At 41.7% G+C, this 21,408-nt stretch overlaps 1 protein-coding gene across 1 annotated transcript in view; it reads right to left on the minus strand.

Annotated features, from left to right (window-relative positions):
- Positions 1 to 14,081, minus strand: part of LOC125016684 (myelin basic protein-like) — a 47,582-nt gene extending 33,501 nt beyond the window's left edge. The window contains exon 1 of the mRNA XM_047599322.1: positions 14,062 to 14,081. The gene's annotated coding sequence lies outside the window, so the exon portion shown is untranslated. The remainder of the gene's footprint in view (positions 1 to 14,061) is intronic.
- Positions 14,082 to 21,408: the final 7,327 nt, after the last annotated feature.

Below are 21,408 nucleotides of genomic sequence, written 5' to 3' on the forward strand. Positions count from 1 at the left end.
TACAGTTATTTTGTATAAATTGAAACTTAATTAAATGGTTTAAATTGCTAATCAAATAAAAAAATGACTAACATACGTAATTAACACGCGCCCCACCCAAGGTAGGCTCAAAGGAGAGAAAGGGTTGGAAACCAGCGTTATAGTGTCTGCTGTGCTTGCATTGCTGTACGTGAGGCCTCATTTTTTCTCGTTATATGGAACATGTGGTCAACGTGCAGTCGAATAATATTAAATAACATATTCATGTGGTATCACTTTGTGCTGACAGAGAGCACGAATATACAATCTGTCTGTCTTTGTGTTTACTCCTCGTTTTGTTGGTAAAAAGCCAGTGTGAACACAAACCGTCCAGAACTAAGAGGCAACAAAGTATCTCAGGCTCTCTGGTATTAACATGAGCGATCAGGTCACACTAGACCCGATAGAAATCACGTATCCCCGTGCGCCTCGAGCCACCACTTAAGATCCCAGCGCTGTTTCGTGCTCTGTGTGCAAATAGACGCCAGCATCATTTGGGGCGCAGCAGAACATTCGTGTAGCAGCTGGTGTCTCTAATGGACCACTACTGACGTTTCAGAACCACGAACATCGATGTCTGTTGTGTGTGCTCCCCAGGGAAATTATGCAAACTGTGGAACGTAATGAGCTGTGTAGTCTCTCTTGCTCACTGAAAGCTCACATTAAGTTATTTTTCATTTTATTTAGTGGCCTTACTTTTCTTAGTTAAACTGGCTCTTCCTGTCAGTGAATACATTTTCTGGTAATCACTCAAAATAGCAGTAGCTGAATGAAGGAGGCAAAATTTTTCTTATGGAAGAGCATCTTAGCTGAGGAGCCCGTCCCTCAGTTGACAGACAGAACGAAGGAGTGAGGTCGCAAGGGGCCAAGATCAGCTCCAAATGTGGTCCTGTGGTCACACCTGGCATTTAAATGCGTCCCCAGCCAGATTTAGAGATCAGATCTCTCTCAGATCTTTTGCAGCAATGAATGAAAAGTCACCAATCCCCACTGAGGAAATATATAAGTCCTTGTAAGTTGTGCAGCACCTGCATTCAACTTACTTTTAACCTCCACATGGACGCGAGCACGCAACACGGTTTTATTTTCAACAGTGGAAAATTCTGAATGGATGCACTGTCCTTAATGTTCTGTTAAATCGAGTAAAGTTAAACCATTAACTTTTTTAACTTATTTAACTTAAGTTAAATTTGCTTTTCAATAACATATCCAAACTCCGAAGAGCCAGTTCTTTGTCTAAAGTACGACTGCTTCTCTTTGAGCCACTTTGCACTACAAATCAAACTAAATGGGCCAACACAGCAAAGTTTGTCTGAAGCCAACCAAACACTGTCTTAAACTTCACCGCTCCCTGAATTTGTTCTAGTATGCTGTTCGTTCATCCATTCATTTAGATATTTTGTGTTTTGGCCTTCGTCGCTAGCACTGCCGTAGCAGCAGCCTGTCACTGATTAGTATTCATTAGTATTACCCTTAAATCTGACACAGCTCTCCACAGTTAGTGATGAAATCATTTATTTTTTGAACACTAATTTCTGATTTTGCTACAGGGTGCCACAAATGCCTTTCATCATTACCATTATCTGTTTCCCATTACCATTACAGTTATCTGCATTACCATCTCATTAAAGGTGTTCTGGTCATAGGAAATAAGAAATCAACGGTAGGGTTTCTTTATTAATCATAATTAATTACCAGCTTTGATTAAATCACATGATAATACACATGATCGATAACAGCCTGGATAATCTGGCAGCACTTAAAGATGAGGCAGTTTTGGTGCTTCCTGTGCCACAACTTCTAAACGTCTCACAACAGCGTGTATAATAGATCAAACTGCAGCGACTACAGCGAGCAGGTGTACTCCCACGTCTCTGAAGAGCACCACCAAATCTCCATCTGGAAGTGGAAGTGAGAAATGCTTTGGAAAGCTTAAAGCTCACTCAACATAAAACCAACCCAGAATGACTGAACTCAAATAAAAGCAAAACAAAGACGACGAGTGAGGCAAGCTCAAACTGGGGGAAGAGGTGGAAAACAAAAAAGAAATCTCGACCTGTATCTACGACTCGAGGAAAAAACTATTTTTCCTTTTGGGGACCTTTACTTTCAAATAACAACCAGTGCAGTGTTGGCTTTTAGGAGTTTTGAAGCCGCCACTTGGACTCTAGCTGCTACTTGACAGAATTCAGTGCTGTAAATCTCCCTGCATATCATGTGCATGAGTAGTAGTTACGTACGACCGGATGCAGATGCAAGAAAGGAGGAAATTCTACGCCACACGTGTCAAATTTACTATTAGAATCTCGAATGCACTGAAACTCTCGCACTCCCCGCTGGCAGGTCAACCAGTCCAAGCAACATATTAACAACATGTTTTAAAAAAATCAGAGGAAAAACACATGTGGACCACAGCACATTCATGTTAGCGCACACACGCACTTGATTAAGCAGCTTATTTTCCTAATGCAGGGGTCGGTTCAGGTTAATTAAATATGAGCCTCCCGTATCCCCGCGGTGAACACGGTGAACAATGATTACCCACTGAGAGGTGTTAATACATGCTTTGTCCTCTGAACATGGGATACGGAGGAGTGCTGTTTACTACGGGCAGCCCGGTTAGACAGTGTCCTTCCACTTCTCGGGGAGGAACAGGTGTAATTAAAATGCAATCGGCTTGCAGGAGTTCAAGATTTGAAGTCACAGCAGCATGGCTGAAGGTAAACACCCCTGGTCCCAGAGGAGCACGGTTTGCATCAAAGAAACTGCTAAGTGAGCGTATTTAACAATTGTAACCCCTCCTGGGAACTGAAAAGATTAAAAATCCTTGAAATGTGGTGAGTTTCTCTTTTGAAAATCCTTGTGAAGTGATATGCTGACGCCTCTCCGAGGACAGGAGCAGCTTTATGTGAAAATAAAGTTTGTCGATGAGGGAAATTTAACAGCCCTGACAATCATTCAGTTCACTTTAAAAGCAATGCTAAGTGATATTTTGGCTACTTGGAAGGAGCAGAAAATGTTAGTATTCATTTCGAGCCAAACTGATGTGGAAATGTTATCAGCAACAAATCTTTTTAAAGATGGTTTGCCATTTCCCAGGCTTCTTGGTCATGATTCTAGGTGCTCTAGGAGCTAAATTCTCACTAGCCAGATGCTAATACAGTCTCTTCCTGCTCTGTGACACTTGGAAAGTAGTCTATTTTTGACAGCAGCTTCCCGGTTGTGTCTTTGTTGTGGTGAGAGCATGAAATCATGATGGCAGCAGTTTACACAATGAAATCCAAGTAGTTGTCTGGCGGCTTTCCAGTCCAACCACCCGGATGTCTGTGCTAATGCTAAACTAGCAGCTTCAATGGAACCTGCACACATCCCGTGTATTAGCTATCAATGCATTTTGATATTGTTGACACTATCTACACTGACACTGTTGCTGCATTACGAGGAAACAACTGAAATCCAGGCACAGAAACCTGGTGGTTGTGGTTCTCATTTAGTGTCAGGTAATATTAATTTATACTATATTTTTTGGATGAAGTCATACCTAAAGTTACTTCTTAACTAAACAGGGCTGACAGATAAGCTTGTGGATGTTGTTGTGAAACTGAGGCTAATCCACGTTTCCGAATCCACACTAGTTCGTACGGATCATTGAGTCCAATTGTCCTTAATTTTATCTGATAATCCACATTTTTTCCCGTCTTGTTGTATTCACTGCTAGGTTTCACCATGTTTTTGCCACCCAGTGGGGCGTGGCCCCGGGCGACAGTGACGTCAACGCATTGTTGTTTATCTATTGTTTTTATCAGCTGATCTTGAATACACAGGGAACATATTCTTGATCCACTTGGAACATTTTGGCGAGACTTTGACAGAACCTATTTTATGTTTGCTACAACAAAGGCTACAGTTGTGCGTTTGAATGTTAATAACTGCAGCTTTAAACAGATTGTTACAGTCTGAGTACGTGACACATTATATGGATAAAGAAGAGGCGCTGCGTGAATGTTTCTAGAGCGCCTTTACATAATCACACATGTCTGCAAACAATTACCCACTTGACCTACATGCTCATTCCAGCCATTACAATTTTATGGCTAGTCACTCAGCAATCAATAGGTTTCATGCATGGCAGAGTCTAATGTATTTCCATTAAAATTTCGAGGCGCTTGTCAACTTCCGCTGAGTGTAGGGCTGGAGCTATTATAGGAAAGCTTCACATGTTGGAGCTATAAAAAAAGCTGACTACATCATTCCAGCATTAAAACGTGTTTGTCCAGATCTTAAAACTGTGCGACTCTGAAGAGAAATACAGACATAAAACTCCTTCTTTAAGGTAATATTTGATCCAATTAAAAATGGATTGCGTCTGCTCTGCTTGTAGTAAAAACATGTGCAGGTGGTTTAATGTAAAACTATTCACGTCTGCTGGAGGCAGTGAGACGTCTTGTGGCTTTATGTGAGGCCTTATAGGCCGTTTCCCTTTCGAATGTTACACAATCCAAGCTGAGATCCTGCAAAAGACTTGCATGAAAAGACTATTGCATAACAGAGTGTGAGTGAGAGAGAGGCGTAGTGGTGGAGGATGGGTGGCGTAATAAAGGCTGCAATTACAACTCGGGCAGAAGTACAATTTTAGAAGAGCAAAAAACACTTTGCCCTTCTTCGATTGGCTTTGATTTTCCATACACACACACACACACTACGCTACACAGCTATAATGCAAAAAGCAATAGGCAAAGAGTCAATTCTCAATTACCCATGTGGGCAGCTGTTACCTGCCAGGTGTGCCTCAAAGAATCTCTTAAAACATTTCTGTTTGTCATTTAAATAAATCATTAAGATGGAAAAAGCTCTTATGACACAGCGCCTGCATACAGGTCAGCACCTGGAAGAGTCCATTACCACTCAACGCAGACGCTGCAGCACATATGGGCGATTACGTCCGTCTGAGCTGTCCATTATCTGAGGCTGTTTCAAATCGTCAACCTCTGCTAATGCTTTTTACATGGCTCAGATGTGGATAAGAACTGGGACTCGTTAATTTTTTTTAAAAAAAGCCTTTATGTTGACACCGTATATACACTGATCAGGCATAAGATTACAACCACCTTCCTAATACCTAATATAGTGTAGGTCACCCTTGTGCCTCCAAAACTGACTCATCAGAGAATAGACATGGGCCCACTGAAGATGTCGTGTGGTGTCTGGAAACAGGATGTTGTACGGGTTGATGGGAGGGGCCTCTGTGGATCGGGCTCGTTCCAGTGCATAACTTTGGAGGCCAGGTCAACACCTTGTGCTGTTTTTCATGTTTTTTGTTCCTATTTTTTTGGCCATCCATGGAGTGTCATTGCTATGGGGTGGGGGTGCCTGGTTTGGTCTAGGTGGGTGGTACGTGTCAAAATAACATCCACACAAATGCCAGGTCTAAAAGCTTCCCAGCACAACATTATCATTGTCACACAACGGCCAATGGTATTTACTTCTCTCCCCTCAGTGGTCATAATGTCATGCCTGATCGGGTATATAAACATATATACATAAAAATAGATGTACAGTGTGCAATTTTCTTTGCCGCAGGTCTTCTGTTTGCAGCACGCACTGAATTACTTCATCCTTATTTTTGTCCTCCATGACCTCTACAGTTTTTACACTTCGGTGATGGATCATGAAGGGAGCATAGCCTTTTTTGTACGTTTTGTTGAAAAAGAAAAAGGTATGTGATTGGAGAGTTGCTGGTTGGCCCGACTGCCGAACAGATGGAGGAATTGTACCTCTAATGACAATCTTTACAGGGCTGTCTCCTGACAATTTGGTTTAGGAAACGTTTCATCAACTGATAAAACAGACAATCCTCCTTGTTTTTTTGAGAAATGAAGAAGTACAGGTATTTCTCTTACCGACTGTAAACCCGAGAAGATGAAAGGGATATTACTTCAGTGCAACATAAATCTCCCTGTCAGGAGGCGATGAGCTTTTTATAATGCTGACAAAAGGGAGAATGGATTACCCACCAACAACGGCGGCAATAAAACCCTTAGAAACAACCGCGTATGAAAACAATAACAGGGAGGCTTGCTGTATCAACCGGGGGAGAGTAAACTTGCACTTCTATTTGGGAGAAACAATTACAAACAAATCCACACACAGCTATGTGCAGAAGGATTTCACAGATTGTTTTGTCTGAATGAAAGTTCCTGAAAGAAAGGGTTGACGAGCTAGAAACAGACTTTTATAGGACACTGACTCAATAAAGATGGATGTGCGGAGACAAGTAAACAATGTGGTGCATCCCCCCCCCCCAATTTGTGTGCAGCATGGTACTACATCTAAATGTTCCCATTCAATTTGCCCACAAAGGCGCACAGAGGAGAAAAAAACAAACAATAATCTTTTTGGAATATGAGTTTCATGGTGGTGAGATTTTGTTATTATAGTTGAGGGATCTGGGCAATTTATGTGAGTTTACAACGACCGGCCGGTGTCTTCTCAAAGACAGAGGTCACTGAAGAGCTGAAAACAAACCACAAAAATAAAGAATATATAGACAGTTAGCCTTGCAATGTTCCATACAATGTTCTGCTGGGAAACGTTTGGACCTGGCATTTGTGTGGATGTAACTTGGACATGTGCCATCCACCCCTGAGCCCCTAGGACCCAAAGGCCCCCACTGATAACATCCTGTTGCCAGACACCAAAGGACACCCTCAGGAGGCCCGACATTAAATAATGTTATGCCTGATCAGTGTACAAATATATCCCCTCCGGGTCATCAACCCACTGATTTACTGTTTTATGTAGTTCAAACTTTGGCCACTTCCATGTGGCTTCTCCTTTTTTTGTTCAACAATCATACGACAGTCAGATGTTGCACCTCGAGCTGTTTTCGTGGTTATACTTCTCAGCGAGCTTCCACCGGCTACTTAACTACTGGTTGGCTGTGAGAGAACCGCACAGCCTCTCAGCCCGTTTTTGTGTAGATATTTTTAAGATTCGAGTCACTAATGCACAAGAATGGATAGTACTAAAGAATAAATGAGATTAGCTCCTGTGGTGGAGTCAGTCAAAAAAAAACTTTTTCAGCTTTAGAGGTTAATGCTTGGCTATAATATGAGTAGTAAGGGAAGGTGTTGGATGATTTAATTAAAGTGAATAACACCCAGTGGTCCAAGCCAGTTCTAAGCCAATAAGTGACCTTAACCTCAACATGCCATAACATTTCATATTTCACGTGCAAGCTACATATCCATCTCTGAACAAACTAAGATATTTTTACCCTTTACATGTACATGATGGCTCCCCTGATTAGTTCCCATTGCTTTTCATTGTCACGCAAACCCTGGAAACAGAGAGCAATGCAAAAAATTTTGTTTGTGGTGCCCATGTTATTTCCACATTACAACTTAAAGGCATGTGAACACACCACAGTCAGAAAAAAAAGGCCAGATTTGTAAGAAGACCTTCCAAGAAGCATGGGAATGCGCTATAAGACTATAAACATCATCAGTCAATGGAATCCCAAATAGTCTCAAGTATCAACATCCAGTCAGACTTCAGTATTCTGAATACATCTTGAATTTATTCCAAAGTACGGTGTGAGGTTTTTGTTCTTGTTTATGCCTTTGTTAAAAAAAAAAAAATCTACTTGCTGCTCAGGGCAGCCTTTACTCTCTTATTTATCTGAAACATTTTCGTGACCTACCACATTTCAAACAGTGGCTATAACCCTGAACAGTCAGTGAAAGTATACGATGGAGGGATCTTTATATTTTCATTCTCAGAAACGGCATTAACAGAAACAAACACTCTGCTTTGCCTGAAGCAGTGCTGTTTGTATGGTGATGCACGTTTTAGCAATTTCTTCTCATCTCTGCGTGGATGCAAGCCGTATCCATTAGGGAATTTTTCTAATAATACACATGCATATATATGCGTGTGTGTGTGTGAGCCTTCCTCTAAAACCAAACTCTCTCTAAGCCTCTACATTTCTCTTTAGGCACAGACCCAAAACATAAGGAGATGCAACAGAACAGTTTGGTTTTAGAAGGAATATCTTAAACAAAGGCTTCTGGACTCCTGCTCTCTGCTCTCTGCTCTCCCTTGCTTCCAGTCTATATGCTAAGCTAAACAACTACTCCTCTCACAAAAATTATACATATACATAGACATTAGGGTTAGGAAAACCACCTATAAATAGGAGCCTGCCCTTACCAGAAAACTTACAGCAGCGGTTGAAATGACTATTGTGTATGTAGCGATGTCACGCCTGACATGAGTGAGTGAATGTAAAGTCTCCCATGCGAGACCGGACTCATTACAATAAACCAACCAATAAAAGGGCAGAGAAGCTTGTTGTTGTAAAATGCGCTTAACCCGCAATTTATGCATCTACATGAACTGGAGAGGCTCTCGTGTTAACACAGAAACCTCCCCAGAAATGTAGCAACGCACTGCGGTTACGCAGAGCATAAGCTGTGATTGGTCGGCTTGGTAGTAGCATGTTTCCGCTTTGCTATTTCCGGTGGCTTCTCAATCTCCGAGATTTTCGAATCGATTGGTTTTAGATCGATAAAGAATTGGTAACTGAGGAGGTCTGGAGATGCAATCATTTGTGTGACTCGGAATTAGGCCAAAATCTTGCCAAGAGTTTCAGCCACCATTGGTGAAAGTGAAGCAGGAAGTAGAAACAAAAATTAATCCGACTGGCAAAAAAGACACAGCGGCGTCCAAATTAGGCCTAACAGGAGCGATGGTCCAACATGGGACATAAAGCTGTTTCAAAAACGTTGGTCCAACACAGGACATTTTCGTCACTGACTGGATATAAAACGGGTGGTGGATGTAAAACGGACAGTTAAAAAAAAAACAGGCAGACATTCACTTTGAAAGAAATTCAGTAACCTTTCTATTTGCGATACAGCAGGGAAATTAGCTACAGAGACCAAATTTGGTCTCTGTAAGCAGGTTACTTCTGATGTAAAACGTTTTAACACGGGGGTCTGTGAGGATTGAATCTCTCAGCCTCAAGTGCTCATTCGAAGAACTAGAACAGATTTCGCCATTTTCCATATTCATTTCAACCCCCCCCAGAGTTGCCATCTGGCTTTGCGAAAACCTGGCGTCACCATCGACGTAGCCTGCCATTTATGCATGGGGACATACTGTTAAACGCACATTATTATGTTCGACTGGTACATTAGGCAGGTTGTCCCCTCTTATCTGCAGCTATTATGCTTACTCTCAGTAACAAGTCTGTTCTGTATCCATGTCCCAGCTCTTCGGCCCGTGACGCTCTCTCCACGGAAACACTCTGTGTGAACGAACGATTAATGCCTCTCTTCTGTGGAGCAAAGTGTACATGAAAGGCGGCCAACTAGTCTGTGCACATCCTCGCATGCGGGGCTCACACACGAACCTGGAATTAAGAATCCCTTCCAGCCATGTGCTCATCTAGCTCCTACAACCACAGCATGCATATTTGATTTAATAAGAAGCCTGGCACATAGCTGCACAAGATGCTGACAGAAAACGTTCTCTGTCTACCACTACAGCCGTAAGTGGCTGGAACATGCGTGCGTCTGTTTGCCATTGCTTGGTTCCATTGTTTCGCTTTAAGTTTGCTCTTGTGCACGAGAGACAACGGCTTCTTTTAACCCTCCAGATTCCCTGGCGACTGCACCGTGTTACGCCCAACTGAGAGAGTCTATTACGTAATGTGCTTACGTGTGCGTGCCCGAGTGTGGAAGACAAGGGAAGAGTGATGAGATGAGAGATTGATTGCGCTCTGCCTATCTGCCACTGAGAGTGCTCTACACTTGACATCAGATTTGAGGTCAAAGGCCAACATCTGTCCCCGAGGGAGGGCATCTGCGGGCACAGTAATGAGCGAGCAGCGGGCCCGACATCCAGCCCGGCTGCTCTCAAGTCTCCTCGTATCTTTTCGCTCTCCTTCCCTTTCAGTCCTGACTCGGTTGTTCAAACATTACGTTTCATGCGTTCCGAGGCTGCCACGTGGTGTTCTGCATACGGATCACTGCTCCCAAACGAGCCTGCCCCAAAAAGTAACACCTACTCAAACCGATGCACCTCACGCTCCCTCCAATTGACCTTGGCAAAAAAAATAAACAAAATCAGTCACCACTTACCAAATAACAATCCACCCATCAAATCAGCTGTGTGCACAGTTCAGAGCAAGAAAGATGTGTTATCGTAGGCTTTCTGAAACCGCAATCAAAACAGCAAAAAACCAGAACACAATGATACGCCGCATTTATTCTCACATGACTTGCAAAAGTGACAAACAAAGACCGACAAACTTATTCCATCCAAAGGACATAAAGGAACCCCCCATCCTCCCCCTTAAAAAAAAACTATTCACCAGTAGCGTATGCTATTCACTTCCCCCTACCATGAAAGCTTCATTTTTAAAAGCCTGAAAGTTCAGGGTAGTTCAGGCGTGCAGTGCTATCTGTAAAAGGTGTTCATTTGCAATTATCCGTTACCTTAAAAGAATGAAAACTTGAACATTTGACTAACAGGTACACTGAGGTAAAAGCCTCTTCTAAATCTCTCTGGCTACGAAAACCACAAAGAAACTTGAATAAAAATGGTGATAAAAATAACAAAAAAAAAAAAGCAACAATGATAATAAAACTACCAATATGACATTATACATAAAGGGAATATGTTAAAATGAATAGTCAGGAGCTTCGTTCTTATCAAACGTCTTTAGCCAACTATGCAACCAATCAAGAGTGTGTCTCCTCATTGAATTCTTCTTCTTTCAGAAGAATTTCTAAGATATCAGGAGTCATCCTGAAATACCAAAGAATTATCCAGAGATACCATCTCATATCGACCAGCGGCGCCAACATGAGCTTTCGTTTCCTAGCAGATAAAATGTGCCGGAGACAGTTCCTGTGAAACCCGTCAGAAGGTCATAAGAAACGAGAAATATATTTTTGGAACCTCCGATTGGTATTAGGTGCAATGTGCAAACATTCCTCATGAAACGTGTTGATTCTTGAGCTGCAAAGCCAACTAATCAATGCTATTCACTGAAAGAGTGTTAAAATCTACATTTAACATATGACTTTTGGAGTTTGACAATTTGATAGAGAAAATATAAGCTTGTTTCTACTCGTTGTGCTAAGCTAAGCACAGACAGTGCTGATGGTTTCCTGCAGTGGTCCAGACAGTTCAGTTAATTGAGAAAATAAAATCTGCAGATTAATGTAAAAAAAGATGCAGCATTAGTTGAACTGCCAGACACTGGCAGGAGAGAGACTGAATGAGACTAATAATAATCATCTTGTGTTTGGTTTTTTTTTATGTTGACTTTCCTCGATTTGCAGGAATCATCTGCCTATTTGGCGAACCACTCAACCTGAGGAACGCTGTGGGCGGTTAACAAACACAGCTAATCAATACCAGTGACCGTCATTATCATATGGCAAAATGCATGCAAATTTTGACGCTACGGTCTGAGCTGTACAGAAATAACTGAGGGCAGGAGTACGTGGGACCAGGCTAGAAGAGAAGTCAGAATTTTGTCAGGCTGGTGACAAGTCAGCTGTGACCGTCTGGTCGAATTACAGCAGCTCCGCTACAGAGAGAGGCATTTCTTGCCTGTGGGCTGACTGTCCACCTGAAAAATCAAGGTGTCTTTTTTTTTTCTGTAGCTGCCTGACCTCTTAGAAGGATATAATTGGGCTAAGAGTTCGGTGGTTAGTCCAAATGCGTAGTCCTTTCTTTGACTGAAACATCAGACTGTGACGCTTTTCATCCTATTCTTGCACTGACAGTACGGCTGTGACTGAACAGACATGTCTGTAGCCGCTGTTGCGTATATATTTCTTCTTTCGAAGAAAGACCACATGTGAGTTTAAGGAAATACCAGATCAGAACAACACTCCCTAGGGTTGAATGTTGAATATAGTTATTGCTTTGTTAATTCGAGCATAGATTTGTTTCGCTTTGTTACGCACAGTCAACCCTCGTCTCTTGCAGCGGTGTCCTACTGATAGAGCCTGGGGCTCGCAGCGTAGGCTCCACGCGGTTCGTAGTGGAGACGCACAGCAGCTGTCACCTGGGGTTTGCTTTCTAAAATCCCGAGCTACAAGGAAAAATATTGAATTCTACCATCTGTTGCGATCGCAACGAGGAGCTGACACTTTTGCGAGCTGCGACGCCGCTTGTGGATGACGAGACATGCTGTCAGAGTTTCTACCCGAAAGCCGGCTGCCGGCACCACGCCTTGGGCAAAACTAACTAAACTACAGTGCTACCACGGAGCAGGTAATGTGACTCAACCTGTCTGCCAAGAACAGGCGCAAACAGGAGGGGAAGTGAGAAACGAGAGGAAGTTTGTGAATCTACAAGCACGGAAGTTGACTAACCTCAGTGTATCACCTGTGAGATACAGATGCAGTTATGTGGAAGTGGTGCACACGCACACACATATTAAGTGAGTGGGATGGAAAAACTCTGGCAGAACACCGAAACGACGAGCTATTGCTTAACTGCTTGCAAAACTATACTCACGGGCTGGTATGCGTGCAGCATGTTCATGAATACGAAGGAATGCCAGACGAGACACGTGATGTCTTGAGCAAACCTCTTGCCAAGGCAAATCTATGAACTGCAAAGGAATGTATTCCTACGGCCCTCCTAGCTCAGGTGATCAAAGGCAAACAAGAGTTTTCTCCTCAAACTATGTGAAGGTTCAGCTGCAGATGCTGGTATCTCGCTTTGTCAACGTAAACACCGCATAGTAGGTAATCCTACGAAAGTCGCGACACTCATCCGAGATTTCTACTTGTGTCAAAAAGGAAACAGTAGCAAAGTTATGTGGGAAGGCTGTGATCAACGTAATATTCAAATTACATTCCGTTTCTGACAGGGTGATCCCTGAGTTTTTCATCATCCGAGGGAAGACAGAAAAAGACGAGGAATAAAACTACAAGTAATCCATATCACGTACACCCAGAGGCTATCTTGCGCAGAGCTCCCTTTCTAGAGGACATTCAGAAAGACGGGCTTTAACAAATCAGTGCAGTCCAGACATAAGCAGCCACTCGTGTGTAAGTGCTTTATTTATAGCCTGTGCATTGCAGCGACAGTGAACGTTTCATCACAGATTTTGGCCCGAATGGTTCAAAAGTGTAAAGAAAATGCAGCTAAAGGCTTATCAATGAATCTTAAACTGCTGCACCCGTTTCAGCACTCATCACCATGGTTTCCGTGGTGAACAGCTGTTTTTTTTTTTCCATTTAGGCCATTCGGGCCTTCAGTGTTTTTTACGTAAGGCTGGATAACAAGAGGAGCTCGCTGCAGACATGTCCTTGTCTTAGGATGCAGAGTGATGTAATACTTGTTTTCCTCAGGCCTTTACATTGTTAGATTTAGTCTCCTGAAAGCCAGCAGGTCAGTCCGTCCACCGGTAAAGACAAACCTGCACCATATTAAAATCATGCACCACTGCTGGTCTTTAGGAAGGTGACGAAATGCACAGAAGACTCATATCTTTACCACTTCTGTAAAACATGTAACAGCTACCATGACTACAATGCCAAGATCAAGTTGAGGCAACAATATGAGTGGACAATTTGTGCAAGCACATTGACCAGCAGTTTTCAAACAAATATTAGCAAAAAATATTGGGCACTGCTGGGCAGAAACCAACCATGACATGCCCCTTTTCTTACAGCCCTTTTAGAGAGTGCAAAATCTCGCTTTAAAATCTTCCGATATACAGGCGCAGCCTTGTGTGGCCTATTTACAAGCCCCCTTAAACACAGTTTATAACTCTATTACTGTCAAACTAATTTACAGATAAATTCGGCATAATTATGATCCACGTGTCAGTTCTAGTTCAAACTACAAAGCTGTTTTCTATGTTAGCTCAGTGCTGCAGTACCACAAAAAATAACCTGAGGCTTCCGGTAGCAAACTGCGTGGAGTAATTAAAAAAAACCCTGATATTTGTAAAGGTACGCCTCCTTGGTGCAGCATATGTACGCCGAATTTAAAAGAGCCACCTACTGATTGAGATGAAAGCTTTAAAGCCGCCGAAAGCCGCGGGTTATATTAGTAGTAGACGAAGACGCGTTAAATCGCTCGAATTGTTAACCAGGCTCGGAGCGCGTCAGAAGGCGGCGGGGAGGGTGGTGGTGGTGGTGGTGGTTGTAGAATAGAGCTAGCGGTGGGGGCGACACTTCTCAAAGCACATGACAAACGCAGTGACACAGAGTGGTTTGACAGTGATGCCTGAACAACACACACAAGTCCGTTTCCTTGCATCGAGCTTTTAAGACTCGGCCGAGCGCGGAAACCACATTCCGAGCATATTTCATTCTCTGCAGGTCTCCATAGGGCTTTTACGCACCGTAGACAAGTCGACGTGGATAACATGTTTACTATCGCCACACACACACACACACACACACGTAACCTGTAAGCGAAAAAATAAAGCAGAACAGCAGAGCGAGGCGTCGCCGCGCGCGCGTGTGTTATCCGTGTTTACACGTTTGTTTTTGTTTCGTGTGTGTGAATTTGAACCAGCTCGATAGTGCACGTACCCTTCTCCGTTTAGTCTGTGTCAAATGCATCCACAGCTGAGCCTTGCACTGGATGTAACCAACTGTCAGTCTTCTTTCGCCAGTGGTCGACGGTGGTCGTCGACAGCGGCAACAATAACGCCTTTTTTCCCCTTTATGGTGCGCCGCCGCTGGAATCACCACGGTGTCTCCCGCTAGAGGAAAAAAAACAAAAAAAAACAATGCAAAACTAAAAAAAAAACTAAAAAGAAAAAGAAAACGTGTCGGTGCTTCCTGATTTAGGTACAGTGGTGGTGGTGATGATGTTGTTTGTAAGGGGTGGGGCGGAATGTAGCTTTAGTCCGCCAAGAAATGTGGGCTAAAAAAGCACGTTGGTGCACGTCTGAGCATGATTAGTGTCTCGTGGTTCGTCGTGGGGAGGGTTTCGTGAATGGTGGTGCTGCGGTGCTGGTCTTAACCAACGCAGCACATGGAATTACTCAATTAGCTGCGGGAGCCGCTGGAGAGACTCAAGTTGCTTAAGTCCTGACAGTCACTCGGTCAATTGCTTGTTAAACAAAAAAAAAAAAACACCCAACGGGTTGCTGAGGAAGAGAGATAGTGTCTTCAGGCTCCATCAGGATTGTGTTATACTTAAAAGCCTTGTATTTATATAGCGCTTTTACTGGGGTTAAAAGGTAATTTGGGCCTATTGGCCACACTGCTAACCCAATCTACTGAACCACCAGCCATATCATATACCAAATCACATTATATTGCACCATAAATATCATATGGTAACAGTCTTACATGTTGTGTCATTAAAAAAAAAAGAAAAAAAAAGAAAAAGAAGAAGTATAAAAATGTCTAATCAACCAAAGGCTATCCATCCCTGCAGTGCTTCCACGGACCCCTTCGGTGTTGTGGACCCCACCTATGGTGTAATGTTTTGTATCGTATCATATGATGCAATACATGGGAATGTCATATTGTCTCATATAACGTAACAGACTCATAATATATAGAGTATCTTATCATATATTATTCCATAATTGTTCGTGTATTCCGTAATCGAACAATTTTGTATTGTTATATTATGTTGTACCCACTGAATTGTATTGCATTGCATTGTTGTATTATATTGTATGTAGGCTACTATGATATCACTCCATTGTATTGTATTGCATCGTATTCAGTGTTGTATTGTACATCATATTGGATCATATTGGATTATATACAGTATCATATCATACAACATAACAAATTTTTTTTAAAGCCTGCTCTAAAAATGTAAAAAATACAAAGCCTCTTAATCCTCTGTGATAGAAACTGGAACGTACAAGACACTGCACAGTGTCCAAGTGGAAGATGACTGCCATCATATGTGATCATCATATGTCATAGGTATTTATCCACATAAATGGTGCCAGATTGTTTTTATAAATTGCTAAATATAGCAGCTGTGCTGAAAAGGGCACATTTGAATCCATACCCCAGTACCTCAGTTTGATTATTATTTTTCATTAGTTATTTTTTTTAAATAGGCCTGAACAGTAGAGCCCTGCCACAACTGCTCTTGTACCATCGCAACTGTTATTATATTTTATTTTATGTTTTTTTTTTTTTTTTTACACACACGTTTTACATTTGATCTAAATCTTTGTATTTCTGCACCCACACTGACATTAAATTGATTGCTGCTACACCACCTGCTTAGACAGGAATCCTGTATTACAGGAATGGATTTCAGTAGGATTTACTTGATGCACAGTTAAATGATCTGAATCATTTTGTGTATCGTCACAAAATGTTTCAACACAATTTGACAGGGCATGCAAAATTAATTGTGTTCATTACACTGTGTAAGTGTGTGGAAACAAATAAACATTCGTACATCCTGTCAAATGAAGCTGTTTGCAGACGTGTGAAGCAGCATTTCATTATTTCCTGTAGAATGTAATCAAGTACATTTATTGTGCTATTTATACTTTCAGTTTCGCTCTCTCTTTAGTCCATTATATTTACATCATTTAGATCAAATGTATCAATCTCTGTGTGGATATAACTGTATAACTGTGCAACAGGGAGCTTTGCACAGTTAAACACTAAACTGATTATGCATCAATGGTACGATGGATGAAATTCATTTAACCGTTGACATTCTTGATTTTGTCTTGTCTATTGCGTATGTGACAACAAAACAAAGAGTGAAACCTCAATGGTTAAGTTGTCATAGTTTTGTTCTAACATTCAGAATAAGTCAATGTGTTGCTTACACTGATCAGCCACAAACGAAAACCACTGACAGAAGTAAACTGAGCGTCTTGTCACAATACAATGTTCTGCTGAGAAGCTTTTGGACATAGCATTCGTGCTGGTGTTACTTAGACATGTACCACCCATCTAGACCAGACCAGACACCACAGGACACCCTCATTCTCTGACGAGTCGTACAAGAGAGGCCTACACAATATTAGGAAGGTGGCCATAAAAAATCCTGATCAGTGTATACAGAATTTTCCTCATGTTCCTACCTTTATCTCAGGTTGCTGGTATTTCCCCAAACTAAACGAATGTTCAGTTGCTGTTCAGAAGGGCCTGTTCCTCACTGTTGTTATAAACTTTGATTGCATTGTACTTGTGTTTGAGAATTTGACTTGCAGTCACATGCACACTCATATTTGATTTTAAGTATTCTACAGATTACGGAGCTGAAACTTGGCACTACTGCCAAACAAATCCATAACTGAGAGAAGTGTACCGCCATGACTTTTCCTTCAATGTGATCCTATTTATACCGTGTAACAGGAAAAAGTGGTTATTGAAGGAAATGTCAGATTGACCCATTATCAGGAATAGTATCCAAGGAGATACACAAGTTTAATGTTCCCATTTGGTTTAGGGTTGGGTTTTTTTTTTTTTTTTTTTTTTTTTTTGTCTGTGGATGAATGAGTTCTTTTTTCATCTCCTGTCCGTTGTTTTCTTTAAACTCCCTTTCAGGTCTCATCTCTCTGTCCTATCTGTTCAGGTAACAATACAATTTAATGGACCATGTCAGTGAATGGCAGAAATGTCTGCTTCATTTCCTGGAACATTACAGGGATGAGCACTGCCACTGAAGTCAGCAAAGGTATCCTCCGGGCACTGCTCACGGTTGACTACTGTGGCCGCACAGGGCTGCCCACTGAAGCTCCTGGGTTCTAGGCCTAATTTCATGGTGACAATGCAGACGCCAACGCGCAGCCTTCACGTGTACCTTCCCAGAAATGTAAAGATGTGCCACAGTGACGAAGAGCTGTGCTTGGTCCACTTGGTAGTAGCGGGTTTCCGCTTTAGTATTTCTGGCCACTTCTCCATCTCCACGATTTTATAATATATATATTTATAAAATATATAAACATAAACGTAAGGGGAGCCTCATATTTCCTTAAGATACATAACCTTTGTCACTTCAGATATATCTTGCATTGAAAAGTAATGGGTAGAGCACTTGTTTTATTCCGGGATTGTCAAGGCCTTTGGGCCATTTTGCTTTTAAACCTATTTCAATAAAGAGGCATCAAGTAGGTGAAATAGCACATTTATCAAGTAAAGTAACATTTTGGCGGCTTCAAGACTCAACGTGCTACAGTGTTATAGAGCTAAATCTCAGACGATGCACGTAGATAGGAACATGACTCCCCGGAGTGGTGGCGCAGAAGAAGAAGCTGGTAAGTGGCTATTTTCTGAGACTTCTGATGAAGACTCCTACAGAACGACCGTGGAGATGTGGAGGAGGGGGGTTGCGCAACAGATTAATGGAATGACAAAATGATAGTGACTTATAGGCATGGGGATGAGGGAATCTGTGAGTCGAGCAAATAGTTCGTTGGATGGAAGTAGTGGTGGGGTGGGAATTGTGGGTCAGAAAGGAAAGGAAATAGAGAAACAGCCCACATTCATATGAAGGGTACAGATCATGAACCCCTGTGGAACTTCTGCCTTCATACAAGTATATGATCCATATGGCCAACATGTTATAGTATTAGGCAGACCGAACAGAACAGAACAGAACAGAACAGAACAGAACAGAACAGAACAGAACAGAACACTCTTATGTTGAAACTTGGGATTATGATAAATAGCTTCATTTTGTACTGAGCCTCAGTCATCACCATGTCATTACTGGAAAGCTCTAGCTATAAGTCTGCCAATGGCAGGTGATTTTACAGCTCACTGAAGAACTATGTTCCAATAAAGGTTTCTCCATCTTTTTATTTTTACTCGGCAATCAATACTTTTTCCTGTGACTATCTCAGAATGGCTTTCCACTCTTAAGTTTGGAGATTTACCTAACACGCGTAAATTGCACAGCAAATATCCTTCAAGGTTCCTATCTGTGGTCGAATAATCTCTTTTTTCACCCATTTCACGATAACTTGTGCCTCTAGACTGATCCTCACAAAAAAAGCATCCCACCTGCGACAATATGATGGAATCTCACCGAATCTCACTGAAAGGAGAAGAGCTTCTCTTGACGTCTTCACAAGGAGCTGCCAGCCTTGATAAACACTGTCCTGACTAGTTTTATCTCCAGATGACAAACCTTTTTCAGTTTTTCAACTCAAGGACGCTGCTTTGTTTTTTGTTTTTCGTCCACCACCACTTTGCCTTCAAATTGTGCCCCCCTTACCACTCTCTCTGGAATTCTTTCAATGCCCAGCATACCCAAAGCCACACAGCGCATTAATGCATTACGCACTCTTGCTAGCAGGCGTATTTTTCTTAAATGGACGCATCCTTCTCCACCTATTCATGATAGATGGAGTAATCAGATAATGTAGTGTGTGGTGCATTAGGCTTAAGAAGCTTTAAGAGACTCCCTAAAGGCCTCCCATAAAACCTGTAAACTCTTTTTAGACCGTATTAACAATCCCTTATTTTAGTTTTTCCCTTATCCTAGTTATTTACCCAACCCAGTGCTTTGGGTGTAAATGTGTGTAAATGTGTGTAAATTATATATCTAGGCAGGCAGGTGGGAGAGGGACCATTTTCAGACAGGTGAAAAGGCATAGGACTTGTACACAGTAGTGGATCCTACTAAGCTAGGTCAGACTGGGCTGGACCAAAAGATCATAACTGGCAATTGTGCACACTACAGCTCGTTATTTTCAGTGCAAAATACAGAGATTTGAAAAGATACGTAAATGTAGGGAATCAGTACTAGTTAATTGCATCAGGTGCATTAGAGAGAATGTAAATTTTACAACAATTTCTGTGTTGTCCTTAAGCTGCTCCTGAGTGATATTGATTCGAGCAATTTCCACAACTTGCCTCCTCTGTAAGTAAGATCCCATCGATCTGCATCGTGGAATGAAACGTGCGCTGTTTGCCAATGAGAGAATGGCGTTTTTGTTTTTTGTTTTTTTTAACTTTCATCACCTGTCAAATCTAATACAACTAATAGCAGACCTCAGAGATTGAACAGGTGACCACAATTCCTCTACAAAATAAAATGTTTATCTTCTTACTTGACGAAGATCTGCATCTGCCAAAAAATAAATAAATAAAATCATCTAATCTGAGCCCAAAAAGCAGCTATTTCTTTTGACTAAACATAGACATCACAATGGTCCCTTGTCCCTTTTTGGCCATGAATATTTTACCTCTCATTTTCAGAGAACGGCCTCAATATCACAACAGTGACAATTAGATGTAGCACCGCAACACACACGCACAACATACATCAGTGACGAATATGAAGATGGATGAGTGCAGATGTTTGCTAGATAAGCATGCAGTCCTTATGTCTTTCTACGTTGCTGGGACGATCTTGCATGTATTATGTGTTCCTGTTTTTGCTACTAATTGAATTATTTTCTTTTTATAAAAAGTTTGAAGACACCTTTTTGTTTGGAAAATTTGTTGCATAAATTCAAAGTAATTGTTCAAGAAATGTAATGTGTAAAGAAATGTGATGCTCTCAATTACACTATATGCATCATCATGCATTTAATGTGAAATTAGAACTAACATCTGATGCCCTGACAACTTTCCTCCTAACATTACGTTAGCAGAAAGTTGTCAGGGCATCAGATGTTAGCAGACCGGTTTAGTTATGTTTGCTTTAAAAGCGCTTGATGGGAAAAACACACTTTTCTCATGAAGTATTTGCAGGGAACACAGTTTTCTTGCCAGTGCAATTTGATGCTAACTGCTGTTGTCAAACAAGAATTTGGCTCCAAATCAGTAATTTGTGGCATTCTTTGACTCAGCTTGAATCAGTTTGGAATATGTCAGGGAGTAACAGAACAAGAAGGAACAACCACAGTGAGCTGATAGATGAGGAGCTGCACAACCCCAATGTCCCAGGGAAGTAACCAACTCTTTTCACCATGTCCTCCCGTCCACAGACTTACTCTTTCTGTTTGCTGCCTTCAGAATCCTGCAAGCTTTAGTTTTAACAGCTTTAACACTTTTCCTGTTACCACCAGCAACTACAGGTGTCACCAAATTAATCTGGATTGAAATATTTGGGTTTATTACTTGAATGTTGACCACTTTTGCCAATTTTTAACTGACGCAGTAAAGAACGTCACTGGCTTCTCGGGTTCATAAAGCTAATTAAAATGTCTATCCTGTCATCAAAAGTCTGTTCGTTCTGTTTTTATTTCCATCGGATTTGCCAGTGACAGCCACTCTCTGCTGTACAAATCAGAATGGTTTGACACCGTTCAATCATAAAGTGATTAAACAGTCAAAGGTTGTCTCATGATAATTTTTCCAGCCAAATGTTTATCCCATTTGTCCTGGTACCATAGTTATCCTGCTTGAGATGATCAGAATTGAGAGTGTAATATGATGATGCTGCGAT

Source organism: Mugil cephalus, chromosome 11 (assembly GCF_022458985.1).
Source record: "Mugil cephalus isolate CIBA_MC_2020 chromosome 11, CIBA_Mcephalus_1.1, whole genome shotgun sequence".
In the NCBI taxonomy this organism is placed as follows: Eukaryota; Metazoa; Chordata; class Actinopteri; order Mugiliformes; family Mugilidae; genus Mugil; species Mugil cephalus.